General features: G+C 38.8%; 2 pseudogenes; both read left to right on the forward strand.

Moving 5' to 3' along the window:
• Window positions 1-2,827: 2,827 nt before the first annotated feature.
• On the forward strand, window positions 2,828-4,461 carry LOC101713600 (nucleosome assembly protein 1-like 1; annotated as a pseudogene).
• On the forward strand, window positions 4,458-5,351 carry LOC106007619 (coiled-coil domain-containing protein 152 pseudogene; annotated as a pseudogene).
• Window positions 5,352-6,391: the final 1,040 nt, after the last annotated feature.

The following is a 6,391-nucleotide window of genomic DNA, read 5'->3' on the forward strand; positions in this document are numbered from 1 at the left end:
TTTCTCTTCTCTCTCAACCTACCATTCCTATGCCATGTCCTGCAATAGCAAGAAGGACTTCACCAGATGCTGGTGCCTTGATAATGGGCTTCCCAGCCTCAAAAACTTTGAGCAGAGGCCGCTTAGGCATGTGGGCTGAGAGGTCCCTGGCCATCTGGAGCCCCACTCCATCTGACTCACCCCACCCACCTGTGACCAGCAAGACAGTGAGGACCCCCTTGGCATGCCCACCGGCAGACAGCTTAGCTGCATGGGCACCTGCAACCCCCGCCCCCACCTCCCACCCTGCCTCTGGCCTCCTGGCTGTGCTGCTACCTGGTTCCACACTACAGAGGCACAGGGGGGCATAAAGGCCATTATCCTGAGCTGCAGAAGTGAACAACAGATAGAGGCCCTCTCTAGACTACTTGATGAAAACTGAAGTCCACTGGAAAAGTGAAGAGAATCTCTGCAACAAAGGCACATCAGACCACCATACTTGGTAAGTTGAAGGGATCATCACCTCCCATCAGAACCTGGACTATCTTCAGGGGAAGGGCAGCTGGAACCTGCAGTAGAGCCTTGCAGAGTTCAACCCTGCAGGAGGACAGGGAGCTCAACTTAGGACTTGCAGCCAGAAATCTGCCTGATTTTCATGGGTCTGTGACTGGGTTGCTGAGACTCATTGACTTATATCTGCACACTGCTGCCAACGTTATCTATTGTGACAGCAGAAACATAACCTGAAGGAGTCCTTTCATTTTTATCTTTTATTTGTTATTTTCAAAATTATTATTAGTATTTTAGGATTTATTGCTATTTTTAATTTTTTTCTATTCTTTTCATATTTTTATTTTTCTCTCTTTTTTCTTTCTTTTCTATTTTCTTTCTCTTACTCTCTCACTTGCTCCCTTGCTGTCCCACATTGTTCTTCATCTCCCTTTGTGTTCCTGTTCTGGCCCTAATTCATATTTCTTCTTTATTTTTCTTTCCTTCTCTTTTTCCTTCTCTTGCCTGTGTCCTCTGGCCTCACTGCTAACCTTTGCCTATCCTTCTACCTACCTATACCTCCCTCTCAAACTCCTTCTAACTCCCCCATCCCAAAGGGTAAAGTTGCTATATTGAAGAGTTCATTCACTATAAACATATGTTTGGGTTGGTCCTTGATTTTGATTTAATTCACACAGTTAAAGGTAATAGATTAATAACTACCACAAATTGTCATTCTCTAAGATGTACTTGATGCTATGGTGTTGCTGATTGTATCACTTGGGCTAAGGTGTTGTGATTGATCTAATCAGTTGTCCTTCCTGGTATAATGAAAATGAGATAGCCTCAGAGCCATTAGAGACTCAAAACCTAAAGACCAGCTATATCTGGAAGACACGTCTGAGAAGCAATCATTCCATAAGAGTTCTAACTACAAGCAACAAAGATACTTACAATAAGCAACTTCAAATTATCAACCCAGGAATTAAACCAAGGACAATCCCAAAAACAAAAATGAGAAGATATTTAAGCAAGGCACAAAGTCAGACTTCCACCCCACAAAAGGCAAAATTCTGGGGGAAACGAGGTGGAAAAGTCTGATAATCAACCACCTGGACACCCTGAACTGATAGCACAGGAAGTAACAAAACAGATGAATGAGGCTGTAGAAAAATTCAAAACAGAAATAATCTCCCAGATAACTATAGAGATGGTGAGTAGAGTGAAAGACATGATTAGAGGCTCTAGACCAGAAACAGATAAAAAAAAAAAAAATAGATGAGCTCAGAACCATGCTAGAAGCCATGAATGCCCAGCATAAGAAAAAAATGGAATACATGAAACAGATTCAAACAGATATCCAGGAGATTCAAAACTCCATTGAAAGTATCCACAGCAGATTAAGGGAATGTGAAGATAGGATATCAGATATAGAAGACAGGATTTCAGTTAATGACCATGAAAACAGAGATTTCTTAAAAATAGTAAGGGACTATGAGAAATCAATTCAGAAGCTGCTAGATGATGCAAAGAAGAATAACATAAGACTGATAGGAGTCCACAAAAAAGCAGGAGAAAGTACAAACGACATAAAAAAAAAACTGTTCACAGAAGTAATAGTAGAAAACTTCCCAGACAGAGGTAGAGAATTGGACATACAGATAAGTGAGGCATATAGAACTCCAACTAGCCATGATCAAAAAAAATCTACACCTAGACATACAATAGTCAAGATCCCAGAAACTCAACAAAAGAACAAAATCCTACAAGCAGTAAGAGAAAAGAAACCAATCACCTACAAAGGAAAACCCATCAGAATCACAGCAGACTTCTCAACACAAACCCTCAAGTCAAGCAGAGCCTGGAGTGAAGTATTTCAATCCCTAAAAGACAATAATTTCCAATCTAGACTGTTGTATCCTGCAAAATTACCTTTCAAAATTGATGGGGAAATTAGATACTTCCATGACAAAGAACACCTGAGAAATTTCATGAACACCAAACCAGCATTTCAAACAATTCTAAACAATATCCTAGAGAAAGACAATGAAGTTCACAACTCCATGAGGCCCAACAGAGGGAAGCCACCCAGCAAGGTAAGAAACTAAAGGGAAAGGGGGAAAAATAAGAAATAAAAGAGCCAACAACAGTAAAACATTATGACAAGGATGAGTCAATATCTATCAATTATAACCATCAATGTTAATGGCCTCAATTCACCAATCAAAAGAAATAGACAGGCTTTTTTAGCATCATCTGCTCACAGTGCCACCTCCTGCTCCTCCTGCCACCACAGCTGCACTTAGTCACTCCCTGTGCAGCTCCGGCCACCTGACTCCCCAAACTAGCCACTGATATTTGCAATTCTTACAACATGACAGACATTGACAACAAAGAACTGTCTGAACTTGATCAAGATTTGGATGATGTTGAAGAAGCAGAAGAAGAAGAAACTGATGAAGAAACAAAAATAAAAGCATATCAGGTGACTGTTGAGATGATCCAAAATCCTCAGATTCTTTCAGCCCTTCAAGAAAGACTTGATGGTCTGGTAGACACACCAACAGGATACATTGAAAGCTTGCCTAGAGTAGATAAAAGAAGAGTGAATGCTCTCTAAAATCTTCAAGTTAAATGTGCACAGAAGCCAAATTCTACAAGGAAGTTCATGATCTTGAAAGGAAGTATGCTGTTCTCTACCAACCTCTATTTGATAAGTGATTTGAGATCATTAATTCAATTTATGAACCTACAGAAGGAGAATGTGAGTGGAAACCAGATGAGGAAGAAGAAGTTTCAGAGGAGCTGAAAGAAAAGGCCAAGATTGAAGATGAAAAAAAAGATGAAGGAAAAGAAGATCCTAAAGGAATTCCTGAATTTTGGTTGACTGTTTTTAAGGACATTGACTTACTCAGTGACATGGTTCAGGAACATGATGAACCTATTCTGAAGCATTTGAAGGACATTAAAGTGAAGTTCTCACATGCTGGCCAGCCTATGAGTTTTATCTTAGAATTTCACTTTGAACCCAATGAATATTTCACAAATGACGTGTTGACAAAGACATATAGGATGAGATCTGAACCAGAGAATTCTGATCCCCTTTCATTTGATGGACTAGAAATTATGAGCTGTACAGGGTGTCAAATAGCTTGGAAAAAAGGAAAGAATGTCACTTTGAAAACCATTAAAATGAAGCAGAAACATAAGGGATGTGGGACAGTTCATACTTGTCAGGTAAAAGGCCAAAGACCAAGACCAGACCAGGCCACAACAAGCCTTTATTAGGGGAATAGATCTGCTGGGCTGTCTCTGAACAAAGGAGAGACAAAAGCAATATGGTTAGGGCAGGGAGAGTCTTTTATAGAGACTGGGGTGGGGTTTGTAGGGGCTGAGGCGGGGTTGAGTGAGGTAGTGACTAGGGAATGGAGGAGCTGGTGATGTCACTAGGTGGTAGGAGGTGAGCGAGTATTAGGTTACTCTCTAGGTGGGAACAGAGGCATGCTGGGAAAAAGGGTTTGTTCTTTGGTGGGAGCAACCATCTTGGCATGACATCACACAGGGGAGGGGGCAAGGCATGATAGGAAGAGGGCAGCAACTGTACATAATAGCTGCTGAGGTAGTGGGAGACCTATCAGTACTGTGACTAAAACAGTTTCCAATCATTCTTTCTTTAATTTTTTTGCTCCTCCTGAAGTTCCTGAGTGTGGAGATCTGGATGATGCTGAAGCTAACCTTGCTGCAGACTTTGAAATTGGTCACTTTTTAAGTGAGCAAATAATTCCAAGATCAGTATTGTACTTCACTGGAGAAGCTATTGAAGATGATGATGATGATGATTATGATGAAGAAGGTGAAGAAGTGGATGAGGAAGGGGAAGAAGAAGATGAGGAAAATGATCCAGCCTATGACCCAAAGAAGGAGCAAAACCCAGCAGAGTGCAAGCAGCAGTGAAGCAGGATGGTCTACCTTCTGCTTTCCTGGAAAGGATGACTTTACATTGTGTGATGAGCATATTTCATTTTTGGTTGTTTGTTGCTTAATTTTGTTTTTTTCTGTCTAAAATAAAAATGTTGATTGAGGCGGGGGAGACTTTGAGGAACCAGGAACAACAGCAATTCAAACAAGAATCAAAGTAGCAAAGGATGTACAAAAAAGATTATCAGTGTGAATATTGACCAACTTATAAAGGATTTTTCACAGATAGAAAAGAAAATGATAGAAACCAGTGGAAAGAATAACATATTGGAAATTCAGTTGGAAAAGAGTAACTCTTTTTTAAAAGAAGTGCAAACAAAGGAAGCCTCAATTAAAAAAGAATGTGCTGCCCTTCATGATATGATAAAAGGGCTACAACAGACCATTGAATATCAAGACAATTTGAGAGGTGAAAATGAACAACTAAAAAGAAATGCTGATATGACAAGGGAAAAGCTGAAATCTCACAAACAGGACTATAAGAATAATATTGCCATACTTGTACATGAAATGAAAATCAAAGAGGAAAAACATAAGCTAGAAATAAGCAAACTTTATCAAGATATGCAGAAAAAAGTTGAATTAAAGGAAGAAAAGCACAAAGATCTAATAAAGAAAAAGGAGATGAAATCTCAGAGTTAAATGCAAAGTTAATAACTCAAGAAAAAGAAAACCAAAATGAAATAATCAAACTACAGCTGGCGTTTGATGCCAAACTAGGAAAAGTTCAGACTAAGTCAAAAGCATACCCAGATGCTACTATTTCCCCACAGAGTATCTACAGAAGGAAGCTTCAACATCTTCAAGAAGGCAAAAACAAAGAGATTGCAGTTCTTCATAATACCATTCACAATTTGGAGCAGTGCCTTTCTATTGGCGAAGATTCTCACCTTAAATGTAGATGATTTTGAGTATAACAATAAATTCATTAATTACTACTTTTTTAAAAAACAATTGAAAAATTTGCTTCCATTTTCGATATAAGTATACTGCCTAAATAGCCTTGTAGCCTAAATAATAAATGAGACAGCTTTAAACATTAAAAAAAATAAAAATAAAATAAAAATGTTAAATGCAATTTAAAAAAAGAAATAGACTGGCAAAATGGATTAAGAAGCAAACTCTAACAATATGCTGTATACAAGAAACACACCTAACTCAAAAAGAAATTCATGGACTGAAAGTAAAAGGATGGAAAACATTTCTCCACATGACAGGAACCCAGAAAAAAGCAGGGGTAGCAATCTTATTTGCAGAGAAAGTGGATATAAAAGAGGATATAAGAAAATGGAAAGACATCCCTTGTTCCTGGGTAGGAAGAATCAATATAGTGAAAATGGCCATACTTCCACAATTACTATATAGATTTAATGCAATACTGATTGAAATTCCAACAATATACTTCACAGAACTAGAGAAAACAATCCAAAAATTTATTTGGAAGCAGAAAAAACCTAGAAGAGCAAAAGCAATTCTAGGCAACAGAGACATGGCAAGGGGGTATCACAATCCCCAACTTGAAGCTATACTACAAAGCTGCTGTGATGAAAACAGCATGGTACTGGCAAAGAAACAGACCCAAAGATCAGTGGGATAGATTAGAAGATGTAGAAACAACTCCAGACATACTCAGCCACCTCATCTTTGACAAAGGAGCCAACCACCCTCATTGGAGGAAAGATAGCCTGTTCAATAAATGGTGCTGGAAAAACTGGATTTCAACCTGCCAAAGATTAAAACTAGACCCATACCTATCACCGGGCACTAAACTAAGATTGAAGTGGATTAAAGAGCTAAATATCAAGACAGAAACAGTAAACTTGCTGGAAGATAAGTTAGGTAGAACTCTCAATGACATTGGCATAGGAAAAGACTTTATGAACAAATCTTCAGTAGCACGGGAGCTAACACAAAGACTCAACAACTGAGATCTCATTATATTAAA

This window comes from Heterocephalus glaber, unplaced genomic scaffold (assembly GCF_053883595.1).
Source record: "Heterocephalus glaber isolate CG9 unplaced genomic scaffold, H.glaber_assembly_v1.0 deba00001461, whole genome shotgun sequence".
Lineage (NCBI taxonomy): Eukaryota > Metazoa > Chordata > Mammalia > Rodentia > Bathyergidae > Heterocephalus > Heterocephalus glaber.